Source organism: Salmo trutta, unplaced genomic scaffold, assembly GCF_901001165.1.
Source record: "Salmo trutta unplaced genomic scaffold, fSalTru1.1, whole genome shotgun sequence".
Taxonomy (NCBI): Eukaryota; Metazoa; Chordata; class Actinopteri; order Salmoniformes; family Salmonidae; genus Salmo; species Salmo trutta.
Genome location: NW_021822683.1, coordinates 163,690 through 180,567, shown reverse-complemented (window position 1 = coordinate 180,567; position 16,878 = coordinate 163,690). Strand labels below are relative to the sequence as shown.

The window sequence follows — 16,878 nt, the reverse complement described above, 5'->3', positions numbered from 1 at the left end:
ATGAAGACAGCTTCTCTATCCTGGAGGGGGAAATTAATCATTTCCAAGCCCAGGGACATGTACTAGTCTGTGGTGACCTAAATGCCAGAACCGGACCAGAACCTGACACCCTCAGCACACAGGGGGACAAACACCTACCTGGAGGTAACAGCATTCCCTCCCCCATATGCCATCCTAGGCACAACTACGACAACATAACCAACAAAAACAGGTCACAACTCCTGCAGCTCTGTCGCACGCTGGGTCTGTACATCGTCAATGGTAGGCTTCGAGGGGACTCCTACGGTAGGTACACCTATAGTTCATCTCTTGGCAGTAGTACTGTAGACTACTTTATCACTGACCTCAACCCAGAGTCTCTCAGAGTCAGTCCACTGACACCACTATCAGATCACAGCAAAATCACAGTCAACTTGAACAGAGCAATACTCAATCATGAGGCACCAAAGCCAAAGGAACTGAAGAATATTAAGAAATGCTATAGATGGAAGGGAAGTAGTGTGGAAACCTACCAAAAAACTATTAGGCAACAAATGAAATCCCTTTTAGACAACTTCCTGGACAAAACGTTCCACTGCAATAGTGAAGGTGTAAACTCGGCAGTAGAAAACCTAAACAGTATATTTGAAAAAAAAAAATTTAAGAAAGAAATTGAGAAACCTATCCAACCAAAAACAGAGACTCAGAAAACCTGAGTCTACGCCTTCACTACGGTGAATCACTAAAACAATACAGAAATACACTACAGAAAAAGAAGGAACAGCACGTCAGAAATCAGTTCAATGTAATTGAAGAATCCATAGACTCTAACCACTTCTGGAGAAATTGGAAAACTCTAAACAAACAACAGCACAAAGAATTATCTATCCAAAATGGAGATGTATGGGTAAACCACTTCTCCAATCTTTTTGGCTCTATAACAAAGTACACACAACAAAAACATATACATGATCAAATACAAATCAACTATTAAAGACTACCAGAACCCACTGGATTCTCCAATTACATTGGGAGGAGGTTAGAGACCTGGCCGGGTGGTGCCAGAATAACAACCTATCCCTCAACATAATCAAGACTAAGGAGATGATTGTGGACTACAGGAAAAGGAGGACTGAGCACACCCCCATTCTCAACGACGGGGCTGTAGTGGAGCAGGTTGAGAGCTTCAAGTTCCTTGGTGTCCACATCATCAACAAACTAGAAATGGTAGAATCCATACACTAGAATCCATACACACCAAGACAGTCGTGAAGAGGGCACGGCAAAACCTATTCTCCCTCAGGACACTGAAAAGATTTGGCATGGGTCCTCAGATCCTCAAAAGGTTCTACAGCTGCACCATCGAGAGCATCTTGACTGGTTGCATCACTGCCTGGTATGGCAACTGCTCGGCCTCTGACCGCAAGGCACTACAGAGGGTAGTGCGTACGGCCCAGTACATCACTGGAGCTAAGCTGCCTGCCATCCAGGACCTCTATACCAGGTGGTGTCAGAGGAAGACCCTAAAAATGGTCAAAGACCCCAGCCACCCCAGTCATAGACTGTTCTCTCTGCTACCGCATGGCAAGCGTTACTCTCTGTTTATCATATATGCATAGTCACTTTAACTATACCTACATGTACATATTACCTCAATTAGCCAGACTAACCGGTGCCCTCACACATTGAGTCTGTACCACCTGTATATAGCCTCTCTACTGTTATTTTACTTTTGTTTCTTCTTAACTTATCTACTGTTTACCTAATACCAATTGTGTATTAAAAATGTCACTGTTGGTTAGGGCTTGTAATGAAGCATTTCACTGTAAGGTCTACATAGGGTTGTATTCGGCGCACGTGACAAATGAAATGATCAAATATACAGACTACAAATTACAATTGGCTACACTTTAACCTGTTAGGGCTAGGGGGCAGTATTTACACGGCCGGAGAAAAAACATACCCGATTTGATCTGGTTACTACTCCTACCCAGTAACTAGAATATGCATATAATGGCTTTGGCTTTGGATAGAAAACACCCTAAAGTTTATAAAACTGTTTGAATGGTGTCTGTGAGTATAACAGAACTCATATGGCAGGCAAAAACCTGAGAAGATTCTGAACAGGAAGTGGCCTGTCTGACAAGATCTTGTTCTTCTTGTCTCTGTTTATTGAAGACTGAGGATCTTTGCTGTAACGTGACACTTCCTACGGCTCCCATAGGCTCTCAGAGCCCGGGAAAAAGCTGAATGATGTCATTCCAGCCCCAGGCTGAAACACATTTGCACTTTTGGTAAGTGGCCGATAAGAGGATAATGGGCTTAGGCGCGTGCACGAGTCGATCCCGTGCTTTATTTTCTGTCGTCTATTTACCTAAACGCAGATTCCCGGTCGGAATATTATCGCTTTTTTACGAGAAAAATTGCATAAAAATTGATTTTATACAGCGGTTGACATGCTTCGAAGTACGGTAATGGAATATTTAGAATTTTTTTGTCACGAAATGCGCCGTGCTCGTAACCCTTATTTACCATTCGGATAGTGTCTTGAACGCACGAACAAAACGCCGCTGTTTGAACATAACTATGGATTATTTGGGACCAAACCAACATTTGTTATTGAAGTAGAAGTCCTGGGAGTGCATTCTAACGAAGAACACCAAAGGTAATCAAACTTTTCTAATAGTAAATCGGAGTTTGGTGAAGGCTAAACTTGCTGGGTGTCTAAATAGCTAGCCCTGTGATGCCGGGCTATCTACTTAGAATATTGCAAAATGTGCTTTCACCAAAAAGCTATTTTAAAATCAGACATATCGAGTGCATAGAGGAGTTCTGTATCTATAATTCTTAAAATAATTTTTATGCTTTTTCTGAACGTTTATCATGAGTAATTTACTAAATTGTTAGTAAATTCGCCGGAAGTTTGCAGGGGGTATGCTAGTTCTGAACGTCACATGCTAATGTAAAAAGCTGTTTTTTGATATAAATATGAACTTGATTGAACAAAACATGCATGTATTGTATAACATAATGTCCTAGGTGTGTCATCTGATGAAGATCATCAAAGGTTAGTGCTGCATTTAGCTGTCTTCTGGGTTTTTGTGACATTATATGCTAGCTTGAAAAATGGGTGTCTGATTATTTCTGGCTGGGTACTCTGCTGACATAATCTAATGTTTTGCTTTCGTTGTAAAGCCTTTTTGAAATCGGACAGTGTGGTTTGATTAACGAGAGTCTTGTCTTTAAAATGGTGTAAAATAGTCATATGTTTGAGAAATTGAAGTAATAGCATTTCTAAGGTATTTGAATAACGCGCCACAGGATTCCACTGGCTGTTACGTAGGTGGGACGATTTGGTGCCACCTACCCTAGAGAGGTTAACATCATCCTCAGGTCTGGCATTTCCCCCAATATTTGGAACCAAGGACTGATCACCCCAATGTACAAAAGTGGAGACAAATTTGACCCTAATAACTACCGTGGGATATGTGTCAACAGCAACCTTGGGAAAATCCTCTGTATTTTCATTAACAGCTGACCCGTACATTCTCACTGAAAACAATGTACTGAGCAAATATCAAAGACTTTTTACCAAATTACCGTACGACAGACCACATATTCACCCTGCATAACCTAATTGACAAACAAACGAAAACAAAGGCAAAATCTTCTCATGCTTTGTTGATTTCAAAAAAGCTTGACTCAATTTGGCATGAGGGTCTGCTATACAAATTGATGGAAATGGGTGTTGGGGGAAAAACATACGACATTATAAAATCCATGTACACAAACAACAAGTGTGTGGTTAAAATTGGCAAAAACATTTCTTTCCACAGGGCCATGGGGTGAGACAGGGATGCAGCTTGAGCCCCACCCTCTTCAACATATATATCAACGATTTGGCGAGGATACTAGAACAGTCTAAAGCACCTGGCCTCACCCTACTAGAATCTAAAGTCAAATGTCTACTATTTGCTGATGATCTGGTGCTTCTATCCCCAACCAAGGAGGGCCTACAGCAGCACCTAGATCTTCTGCACAGACTGTCAGACCTGGGCCCTGACAGTAAATCTCAGTATGACAAAAATAATGGTACTCCAAAAAAGGTCCAGTTGCCAGGACCACAAATACAAATGCGTTACCCTAGAGCACACAAAAAACTCTAAATACCCCGGCCTAAACATCAGCGCCACAGGTAACGTCCACAAAGCTGTGAACGAGCTGAGAGACAAGGCAAGAAGGGCATTCTATGCCATCAAAAGGAACATAAAATGTAACATACAAAGTAGAGGTCGACCGATTAATCGGAACGGCCGATTTCAAGTTTTTATAACAAATCGGTAATCGGTATTTTTGGACACCGATTTGCCGTTTTTTTTTTTTTACACCTTTATTTAACTAGGCAAGTCAGATTAAAAACACATTCTTATTTTCAATGACGGCCTAGAAACGGGGGTTAACTGCCTTGTTCAGGGGAAGAACAACAGATTTTTACCTTGTCACCTCGGGGATTTGTTTTTGCAACCTTCCGGTTACTAGTCCAACGCTCTAACCACCTGCCTTACATTGCACTCCACGAGGAGCCTGCATGGCAGGCTGACTACCTGTTACGCGAGGGCAGCAAGAAGCCAAGGTAAGTTGCTAGCTAGCATTAAACTTTTCTTATAAAAAACTATCAATCTTAACATAATCACTAGTTAAACTAGTAATATCATCAACCATGTGTAGTTATCTAACGTGTCCTGCGTTGCATATAATCGATGCGGTGCCTGTTAATTTCTCATCGAATCACAGCCTACTTCGACAAACGGGTGATGATTTAACAAGTGCATTTGCGAAAGAAAGCACTGTCGTTGCACCAATGTACCTAACCATAAACATCAATGCCTTTCTTTAAAATCAATACACAAGTATATATTTTTAAACCTGCATATTTAGTTAATATTACCTGCTAACATGAATTTCTTATAACTAGGGAAATTGTCACTTCTCTTGCGTTCCGTGCAAGCAGTCAGGGTATATACAGCAGTTTGGGCCGCCTGGCTCATTGCGAACTGTCCATTTATTCCTAACAAAGGCCGTAATTAATTTGCCAGAATTGTACATAATTATGACATACCATTGAAGGTTGTGCAATGTAACAGGAATATTTAGACTTAGGGATGCCACTCGTTAGATAAAATACGGAACTGTTCTGTATTTCACTGAAAAAATAAATGTTTCATTTTCGAAATGATCGTTTCCGGATTCGATCATATTAATGACCAAAGGCTCGTATTTCTGTGTGTTATTATGTTATAATTAAGTCTATGATTTGATATTTGATAGAGCAGTCTGACTGAGCGATGGTAGGCAGCAGCAGGCTCGTAAGCATTCATTCAAACAGCACCTTCGTGCGTTTGCCAGCAGCTCTTCGCAATTCTTCAAGCATTGCGCTGTTTATGACTTCAACCCCCGAGATTAGGCTGGTGTAACCGATGTGAAATGGCTAGCTAGTTAGCGGGGTGCGCGCTAATAACGTTTCAAACGTCACTCGCTCTGAGACTTGGGAGTGGTTGTTCTCCTTGCTCTACATGGGTAACGCTGCTTCGAGGGTGGCTGTTGTCGATGTGTTCCTGGTTCGAGCCCAGGTAGGAGCGAGGAGAGAGACGGAAGCTATACTGTTACACTGGCAATAATAAAGTGCCTATAAGAACATCCAATAGTCAAAGGTATATGAAATACAAATCGTATAGAGAGAAATAGTCCTATAATTCCTATAATAGCTACAACCTCTTACCTGGGAATATTGAAGACTCATGTTAAAAGGAACCACCAGCTTTCATATGTTCTCATGTTCTGAGCAAGGAACTTAAACGTTAGCTTTTTTACATGGCACATATTGCACTTTTACTTTCTTCTCCAACACTTTGTTTTTGCATTATTTAAACCAAATTGAAAATGTTCCATTATTTATTTGAGGCTAAATTGATAGTATTTATGTATTATATTAAGTTAAAATAAGTGTTCATTCAGTATTGTTGTATTTGTCATATATTACAAATTAATAAATAAAATCGGCCGATTAATCGGCACCGGCTTTTTTTTGGTCCTCCAAGAATCGGTATCGGCGTTGAAAAATCGTAATCGGTCGATCTCTAATACAAAGTAGGATCTAGGTAAAAATACTTGAATCAGTTATAGAACCCCTCGCCCTTTATGGTTGTGAGGTCTGAGGTCAGCTCACCAACCAAGAATTCACAAAATGGGACAAACACCAAATTGAGACTCTGCATGCAGAATTCTGCTAAAATATCCTCCGTGTACATCGTAAAAACACCAAATAATGCATGCGGAGCAGAATTAGGCTGATATCCACTAATTATCAAAATCCAGAAAAGAGACAAATTCTACAACCACCTAAAAGGAAGCGATTCCCAAACCTTCCATAACAAAGCCATCATCTACAGAGAAATGAACCTGGAGAAGTCCCCTAAACAAGCTGGTCCTGGGGCTCTGTTCACAGTCCCCACAGAGCCCCAGGACAGCAACACAATTAGACCCAACCAAATCATCAGAAAACTAAAAGATAATTACTGAGTAAACTAGAATGCTATTTGGCCCTAAACAGAGACTACACAGTGGCAGAATACCTGACCACTGTGACTGACCCATACTTAAGGAAAGCTTTGACTATGTACAGACTTAGTGAGCATAGCCTTGCTATTGAGAAAGGCCACCGTAGGCAGACTCTCAAGAGAAGACCGGCTATGTGCAATGAGTCTGCACATAGTCAAAGCTCTTATCCAGACATAACACACAAAATGAGGTGGAAACTGATCTGCACCTCCTATCTTCCTGCCAAATGTATTTAATTGTATTTATTTATTTCACCTTTATTTAGCCAGGTAGGCAAGTTGAGAACAAGTTCTAATTTCAACTGCGACCTGGCCAAGAATAAAGCAAAGCAGTTTGACACATACAACAACAGAGTTACACATGGAATAAACAAACATACAGTCAATAATACAGTTGAAGAAAATCTATATACAGTGTGTACAAATGATGTAAGAAAAGGGAAGTAAGGCAATAAATAGGCCATGGTGGCGAAGTAAATACAATATACCAATTAGATACTAGAGTGACTGATGTGCAGAAGATGAATGTGCAAGTTGAGATACAGGGGTGCAAAGGAGCAAGATAAATAAATAAATAAATACAGTAGGGGATGAGGTAGTTGGATGGGCTATTTACAGATGGGCTATGTATAGGTGCAGTGATCTGTGAGCTGCTCAGACAGCTGGTGCTTAAAGCTAGTGAGGGAGGTAAGAGCTTCAGTGAATTTTGCAATTCATTCCAGTCATTGGCAGCAGAGAACTGGAAGGAAAGGCGGCCAAAGCAGGAATTGGCATTGGGGGTGACTAGAGAGATATACCTGCTGGAGCGCGTGCTACGGGTGGGTGCTGCTATGGTGACCAGTGAGCTGAGATAAGGGGGGACTTTACCTAGCAGGATCTTGTAGATGACCTGGAGCCAGTGGGTTTGGCGACGAGTATGAAGCGAGGGCCAGCCAACGAGAGTGTACAGGTCGCAGTGGTGGGTAGTATATGGGGCTTTGCTGACAAAACAGATGGCACTGTAATAGACTGCATCCAATTTGTTGAGTAGAGTGTTGGGGGCTATTTTGTAAATGACATCGCCAAAGTCGATTATCGGTAGGATGGTCAGTTTTACGAGAGTATGTGTTAAAGGAATTTTATATCTTGATGATAATAATCAATAATCAATTTGCCTTGACTAATGCCCAAGGTTTGTAAGACAATGGGTTAAATGATTAGGAACAGTATGTTTGGCAGCATGAGTGAAGGATGCTTTGTTGTGAAATAGGAAGCCAATTCTAGATTAAATTTTGGATTGGAGATGCTTAATGTGAGTCTGGAAGGAGAGTTACAGTCTAACCAGACACCTAGGTATTTGGTATGACCATATTAGAGACACATATTTCCCTCAGATTACACAGATCCACAAAGACTCCCATATCAAGAGAGAAAGGCAGGGAGGGGAGATTGAGAGAGGCAGGGAGCAAGAGAGAGCGGGGAGGGGTAGAAAGGGAGGGAGAGAGAGAGACAAAGAGCGGGAGAAAAAGTGCGAGAGGGGGAGGAAAGGAGATGGAGAGACCAAAAGAAAGGGGGGGAGGGAGGGATAGAGCAGAAAAACAGAGAGCGAGAGGTATTGGTTAGTGATGAGAGCGAGAGAGCGAGAGCGAAAGAGAGAGAGAGGTACTGGTTAGTGATAGTAGTGAAGGACTGATATGGGTCCTACTCAGAGTGATACACTGCGTCAGAGGTTTAGATGTTACTAAACCTCCCACACACAGAGACAACGGAGATGAAAACCCGCGTGCACACCAACACGTCCACACATTAAAGTACGGACACATGCAACCCTCTGACACAGAAATGTAAAAGCCCTTACATGTACGTCCACATTTAGGCTAGTTCAAACACATAGGACTACTGCCACACAGTCTGTCTCCTATCCAGACTGAACACACACCTGTTAGTGCCCTACCGTGTTGTAGCCCCCCTCCACAACACAGGCCGGAATCAAACCAACCAGACAGTAAAAAGGGCCTTTGAAGGCGTATGCAGGCAGGCCAGTGCTCAGCTGCGCGGCAGACGGCAGCCTCTTTGAACAGACTGTTTCATCGGTCAGAAGAGGCATGGGGCTATAGAACTGCTGGGGCTGGCAAATACACTCTGATGCAGGACTTGGGAGTCACTAGTGCTCTCTCTCTCTCTCACACACACACACACACACACACACACACACACACACACACACACACACACACACACACACACACACACACAACTACCCATTCCAATGCTTTTCATCTCATGTGAGCTTCTCCAAAAACGAGCAGTCCAGTACACATGAAGGGGCCAGTAGCCAGTACTGGCACAAAAGGTGCTTGCCCACTACAGAACTAACACGCCAAGGCCAAGCTTGCAAAAAGAGTGTGCACACTGCACAATGCTAACACAATACTAACACGCACAAAGCAGCCATGCACACAAGTCTAATGCCGCACACATTCAAGGCACAGTCACACAACCACATGCCTCCATACTCACTCACACCGTGTAAAGAATTATACTGAGACATTCAGCAGTCTACCAAAATCTGGCATAGAAGAAGCTAGGTGAGATTGAAGTGATACAAAGTCCCTTCTGCCTGCCGAGGGGCTGATTGAGAAAGAAAATACATGTTCAACTAAAAATGGCCACATTTTAGGTAGGCCATGATAGAGCTGCACAATCCATCCAATTCACATCTAAATCCACATTTTCCATCCAATTCACATCTAAATCTAAATCACATCTAAATCCACATTCTCTATCTATTTCACATCTAAATCTAAATTCACATTCTCCATCCAATTCACATCTAAATTCACATTCTCCATCTAATTCACATCTAAATCTAAATTCACATTCTCCATCCAATTCACATGTAAATCCACATTCTCTATCTAATTCACATCTAATTTTAAATTCACATTCTCCATCTAAATCACAATATTGACATGTGCAATATCCATATCGCTGAAATATTTTGAAAACGCCACTCAGCCGTGTGTAACGTCAGTTTTTAATAGTTTGGTCAGTTTGTCGTCTCTCTCTTTCTGCGGCTGCTTTCCACACACACCAAGCTCCGCCCCCTGCCAATCAAAGTTCCATCCTTCTCGCTGTTAAATTCACTAGAAGTTTGCATGCTGTTCTGTTAGGTCAAATGCAGGTGAACAGATTGTTCCAAACAAGAACGATGCCACCTTCCACTTTGCTTCTTAATATAAACTATTATATTTCTATGACTTAAACAGTTCAAGTGTTTTGATCTATATTGCAAGTCAATCACAATCCCAATACTAGGTAAGAAAATAAATAATTAGCATTGAGTTTTTTTGGCCCATATCGTGCATTCCTACCCTAGCCTGGGTGTTGAATCTAGCATGACCTATTTGTGATCTATTTGCACTTTCCTTGGCTTGAAATTACAAAATGTGCCAGTGTGAAATCGGTTGATTCAACATGTCTGGTTCTTAAAACATTCTTAAAACAAAATGACCTTCACCTGGTTTTGATTGTCCATTGCTCGAAAAAGAGAAAATATTACGTAACGTGATACACAACACAAATCAGAAGACTTTGAAAGCTCTTCTTTCAGGACAGAAAAGACACTGGATTTCCAACACTTGATCTTCATCCTTGCCGTGTATGAATCCTGGCTTAGGAAAGCCACCAAAAATTCGGAGATTTCCATACCCAACTACAACATGTTCCATCAAGATACACCTGCCAAAGGGGGAGGAGTTGCAATCTACTGCAGAGATAGCTTGCAAAGTTCTGTCATACTTTCCAAGTCTATGCCCAAACAGTTTGAGCTTCTAATTTTAAAAATGCATCTCTCCAGAAATAAGTCTCTCACTGTTGCCGCCTGTTATAGACCCCCCTCAGCTCCCAACTGTGCCCTGTACACCATATGTGACTTGATTGCCCCCCCATCTATCTTCAGAGTTCATTCTGTTAGGTGACCTAAACTGGGATATGCTTAACACCCCAGCAGTCCTACAATCTAAGATAGATGCCCTCAATCTCACACAAATTATCAAGGAAACCACCAGGAACAACCCTAAATCCGTAAACATGGGCACCCTCATAGACATTATCCTGACCAACTTGCCTTCCAAATACACCTCTGCTGTTTTCAATCAGGATCTCAGCGAACACTGCCTCATTGCCTGCATACGCTATGGGTCCGCGGTCAAACGACCACCCCTCATCACTGTAAAACGCTCCCTAAAACACTTCTGCGAGCAGGCCTTTCTAATCGACCTGGCCCGGGTATCCTGGAAGGATATTGACCTCATCCAGTCAGTCGAGGATGCCTGGTCATTCTTTAAAAGTAATTTCCTCACAATCTTAAATAAGCATGCCCTTTTAAAAAAATGTAGAACTAAGAATAGATATAGCCCTTGGTTCACTCCAGACCTGACTGCTCTTGACCAGCACAAAAACATCCTGTGGCGAACTGCAATAGCATCGAAAAGTCCCCGCGATATGCAACTGTTCAGGGAAGTCAGGAACCAATACACGCAGTCAGTCAAGAAAGCAAAGGTTAGCTTTTTCAAACAGAAATTTGCATCCTGTAGCTCTAACTCCAAAAAGTTTTGGGACACTGTAAAGTCCATGGAGAACAAGAGCACCACCTCTCAGCTGCCCACTGCACTGAGGCTAGGTAACACGGTCACCACCGATAAATCCATGATAATCGAAAATTTCAATAAGCATTTCTCTACGGCTGGCCATGCTTTGCTCCTGGCTACCCCAACCAACAGCTCAGCACCCTCCGCAGCTACTTGCCAGAGCCTCCCCAGCTTCTCCTTCACCCAAATCCAGATAGCAGATGTTCTGAAAGAGCTGCAAATCCTAGACCCGTACAAATCAGCTGGGCTAGACAATCTGGACCCTCTCTTTCTAAAATTATCCGCCGCCATTGTTGCAACCCGTATTACCAGTCTGTTTAACCTCTCTTTCGTATCGTCCGAGATCCCTAAAGATAGGAAAGCTGCCGCGGTCATCCCCCTCTTCAAAGGGGGTGACACTCTAGACCCAAACTGTTATAGACCTATATCCATCCTGCCCTGCCTTTCTAAAGTCTTCGAAAGCCAAGTTAATAAACAGATCACCGACCATTTCTAATCCCACCATATCTTCTCTGCTGTGCAATACAGTTTCCGAGCTGGTCACGGGTGCACCTCAGCCAGGCTCAAGGTACTAAACGATATCATAACCGCCATCGATAAAAGACAGTACTGTGCAGCCGTATTCATCGACCTGGCCAAGGCTTTCGACTCTGTCAATCACAACATTCTTATTGTCAGACTCAATAGCCTTGGTTTAAAAAATGACTGCCTCGCCTGGTTCACAAACTACTTCGCAGACAGAGATCAGTGTGTCAAATCGGAGGGCCTGTTGTCCGGACCTCTGGCAGTCTCTATGGGGGTACCACAGGGTTCAATTCTCGGGCCGACTCTTTTCTCTGTATATAAATCAACGATGTCGCTCTTGCTGCGGGTGATTCCCTGATCCACCTCTACACAGACGACACCATTCTGTATACTTCTGGCCCTTCTTTGGACACTGTGTTAACTAACCTCCAAACGAGCTTCAATGCCATACAACACTCCTTCCGTGGCCTCCAACTGCTCTTAAACGCTAGTAAAACCAAATGCATGCTCTTCCAACCGTTCGCTGCCTGCACCCGCCCGCCCAACTAACATCACTACTCTGGACGGTTCTGACCTAGAATACATTGACAACTACAAATACCTTGGTGTCTGGCTAGACTGTAAACTCTCTTTCCAGACTCATATCAAACATCCCCAATCCAAAATCAAATCTAGAATCGGCTTTCTATTTCGCAACAAAGCCTCCTTCACCCACGCCGTCAAACTTACCCTAGTAAAACTGACTATCCTACCGATCCTCGACTTCGGCGATGTCATCTACAAAATAACTTCCAATACTCTACTCAGCAAATTGGATACAGTCTATCACAGTGCCATCCGTTTTGTTACCAAAGCGTCTTATACCACCCACCACTGCGACCTGTATACTCTAGTCGGCTGGCCCATGCTAGATATTCGTCGCCAGGCCCACTGGCTCCAGGTCATCTATAAGTCTATGCTAGGTAAAGCTCTGCCTTATCTCAGCTCACTGGTCACGATAACAACACCCACCCGTAGCACGCGCTCTAGCAAGTATATCTCACTGGTCATCCCCAAAGCCAACACCTCATTTGGCCGCCTTTCCTTCCAGTTCTCTGCTGCCAGTGACTGGAACGAATTGCAAAGATCGCTGAAGCTGGAGACTTATATTTCCCTCACCAACTTTAAACATCAGCTAACCGATCGCTGCAGCTGTACGTAGTCCATCTGTAAATAGCCCACCCAATCTACCTACCTCATCCCCATATTGTTTTTATTTACTTTTCTGCTCTTTTGCACACCAGTATCTCTACTTGCACATCATCATCTGCTCATCTATCACTCCAGTGTTAATCTGCTAAATTGTAATTACCTTGCTGCGATGGCCTATTTATTGCCTTACCTCCTCACGCCATTTGCACACACTGTATATAAACAAACTTTTTTTCCTATTGTGTTATTGACTGTATGTTTGTTTATTCCATGTGTAACTCTGTGTTGTTGTTTGTGTCACACTGCTTTGCTTTATCTTGGCCAGGTCGCAGTTGTAAATGAGAACTTGTTCTCAACTAGCCTACCTGGTTAAATAAAGGTGAAATAAATAAAATCCTAGTTCTTCCATTAACAGGCAGACAACAACTCTCGTGAGACAGGATACAGTATTATCACAGATTAGTGTGGGATAGGAATGGCCAGGGTCCTCATGATATGATCACCAGTCTGAGGTGTTGATACGATCTGTATGGTGATCCTCACCATTCTATATGTACTGTGATTCCACACTGGGATTTTATTGTAATTCAATGTTCCAAACATATTGTTCACAATATGTCTGCTGCAGAGAGAGGAGAGTCAGTCATGAGAAAACAAGTTTTGATCAGTCATGGAAATACAAGTACTAATGTTTTGGTGCAGGTACAGCAAACTAGCGCAAAAATACGATATATCATCCAAAATAATATCCCAATATATTTTTTTATTTAACTTTTATTTAACTAGGCAAGTCAGTTAAGAACAAATTCTTATTTACAATGACGGCCTACCCCGGCCAAACCCTAACGACGCTTGGCCAACTGTGCGCAGCCCTACGGGACTCCCAATCATGGCCGGTTGTGATACAGCCTGGAATTGAACCATGGTCTGTAGTGACGCCTCTAGCCCTGAAATGCAGTGCCTTAGACCGCTGTATCGATTTCCCCCATCATTAATAATAGTCACAGAGTACCAAAGACGGCATGTTTCCTGTCTGGACGCAGCTTTTGACCCTCCATCAGTGTAATCTAGAGATTTGCTGTGTTCTGTGGTCCACAACTTCAGGATAACCTTTCCCCAAACTCTAATCTAGCTGGATAGCCAGAGCCATGGAGGGATTAATGCATCCACGTTACGTCAGAAACACACACTGCACATCTCCTTGTCTGTTCTATACCGGGTGTCTTACTGGCTAACAGAGATGCAGCTCCTCATTTCTAGCTAGGTGACTGGGAGATGAAACTGATTACGGCCTGCCAGGCGGCTCGGCTCAGCTCTGCAGTGTGTGCGTTTATGGATGTGTGTGTGTGGCTGTTGTGGGGGTGGACTGTACCTGCCCATTATATAAAACCCTGCTAGAGAGAGTAGAGCTTTAGTCTGTGTACCAGCACCCCCCTCCATCCACCTTCCCCCACTCCATCCTCATCCTCCCTCCCCCATCCTCTCTCCCCCTCCCACTATCCATTCTCCCATCTCTCAGCCTTCCAGAGCCACTGGCTCGAGATCAACTCGGAAAATACCTAATTTCATTGTGCTCTCTGGGTATATTACACAAGCAGAGCACGTTACTGTCTCAGGAGGAAGGAGCTAGCTACAGGAGAGACAGAGCACGTTACTGTCTCAGGAGGAAGGAGCTAGCTACAGGAGAGACAGAGCACGCTACTGTCTCAGGAGGAAGGAGCTAGCTACAGGAGAGACAGAGCACATTACTGTCTCAGGAGGAAGGAGCTAGCTACAGGAGAGACAGAGCACGTCACTGTCTCAGGAGGAAGGAGCTAGCTACAGGAGAGACAGAGCACGTTACTGTCTCAGGAGGAAGGAGCTAGCTACAGGAGAGACAGAGCACATTACTGTCTCAGGAGGAAGGAGCTAGCTACAGGAGAGACAGAGCACGTCACTGTCTCAGGAGGAAGGAGCTAGCTACAGGAGAGACAGAGCACGTTACTGTCTCAGGAGGAAGGAGCTAGCTACAGGAGAGACAGAGCACGTTACTGTCTCAGGAGGAAGGAGCTAGCTACAGGAGAGACAGAGACTAGTACTTCTACTACATCTACCAGGACAGTATGGAGACTTAATGGAGGAGGACATTCCCCCTTTTCCTTTGAAGGATGTGGTTCAGACAGGACCTACCTAGGCTGTAGTGTATGTCTGGCAGAAAGGCAGGAGGGCCACGTTGCCCCGGGCTACAGAAGTTTGGTCCCAGCTTGCCCACAGGCAGGGCTGATTTCTCAACCCCCGGTTAGACTGAGCAGCACAACGCAAGTCCAGACTTTGCCACTACCATGTTTTTTTAACCTGAAACCAAAAGAGTGGAGTCAATGCTGCTAGTGTGACGCCAGTGTACAGGTTGCTGCTAGTGTGACGCCAGTGTACAGGTTGCTGCTAGTGTGACGCCAGTGTACAGGTTGCTGCTAGTGTGACGCCAGTGTACAGGTTGCTGCTAGTGTGACGCCAGTGTACAGGTTGCTGCTAGTGTGACGCCAGTGTACAGGTTGCTGCTAGTGTGACGCCAGTGTACAGGTTGCTGCTAGTGTGACGCCAGTGTACAGGTTGCTGCTAGAATGACGCCAGTGTACAGGTTGCTGCTAGAGTGACGCCAGTGTACAGGTCGCTGCTAGTGTGACGCCAGTGTACAGGTCGCTGCTAGTGTGACGCCAGTGTACAGGTCGCTGCTAGTGTGACGCCAGTGTACAGGTTGCTGCTAGTGTGACGCCAGTGTACAGGTTGCTGCTAGTGTAACGCCAGTGTACAGGTTGCTGCTAGTGTGACGCCAGTGTACAGGTTGCTGCTAGTGTGACGCCAGTGTACAGGTTGCTGCTAGTGTGACGCCAGTGTACAGGTTGCTGCTAGTGTGACGCCAGTGTACAGGTTGCTGCTAGTGTGACGCCAGTGTACAGGTTGCTGCTAGAGTGACGCCAGTGTACAGGTTGCTGCTAGTGTGACGCCAGTGTACAGGTTGCTGCTAGTGTAATGCCAGTGTACAGGTTGCTGCATTGTCTGTGTACACAACCCACTCACGGGGGGGGAGACATAAATAACTTCCCAGCAACACAGGAAACCACCTGCTGGATTATGGCTGACCTCTCCCTAGACCTTGGCCTCAATCATCCACAGAGGAAGGGAGAGCATGAAAGAGGTTGAGGAAGGCAGAGAGAGACAGTGTGGTAGGTGAAACTACCAGAGAGAGAGAGAGAGAGAGAGAGAGAGACGGTGTGGTAGGTGAAACTATCAGAGAGAGAGAGAGAGAGAGAGAGAGAGAGAGAGAGAGAGAGAGAGAGAGAGAGAGAGAGAGAGAGAGAGAGAGAGAGAGAGAGAGACGGTGTGGTAGGTGAAACTATCAGAGAGAGAGAGAGAGAGAGAGAGAGAGAGAGAGAGAGAGAGAGAGAGAGAGAGAGAGAGAGAGAGATGGTGTGGTAGGTGAAACTACCAGAGAGAGAGAGAGAGACGGTGTGGTAGGTGAAACTACCAGAGAGAGAGAGAGAGAGAGAGAGAGAGAGAGAGAGAGAGAGAGAGAGAGAGAGAGAGTGGTAGGTGAAACTATCAGAGAGAGAGAGAGAGAGAGACGGTGTGGTAGGTGAAACTACCAGAGAGAGAGAGAGAGAGACGGTGTGGTAGGTGAAACTACCAGAGAGAGAGAGAGAGAGAGAGATGGTGTGGTAGGTGAAACTACCAGAGAGAGAAGAGGGAGAGAAAGAGAGAGAGAGAGAGAAGGAGAGAGAGAGAGAGAGAGAGAGAGAGACAGTGTGGTAGGTGAAACTATCAGAGTGAGAGAGAGAGACGGTGTGGTAGGTGAAACTACCAGAGAGAGAGAGAGAGAGAGAGAGAGAGAGAGAGAGAGAGAGAGAGAGAGAGACGGTGTGGTAGGTGAAACTATCAGAGAGAGAGAGAGAGAGAGA

At 44.2% G+C, this 16,878-nt stretch overlaps 1 protein-coding gene across 1 annotated transcript in view; it reads right to left on the bottom strand.

The window, feature by feature from the left end:
• Positions 1-16,878, bottom strand: part of LOC115183288 (E3 SUMO-protein ligase PIAS1-like) — a 92,761-nt gene that overhangs the window by 38,001 nt on the left and 37,882 nt on the right. The window lies entirely within an intron of this gene.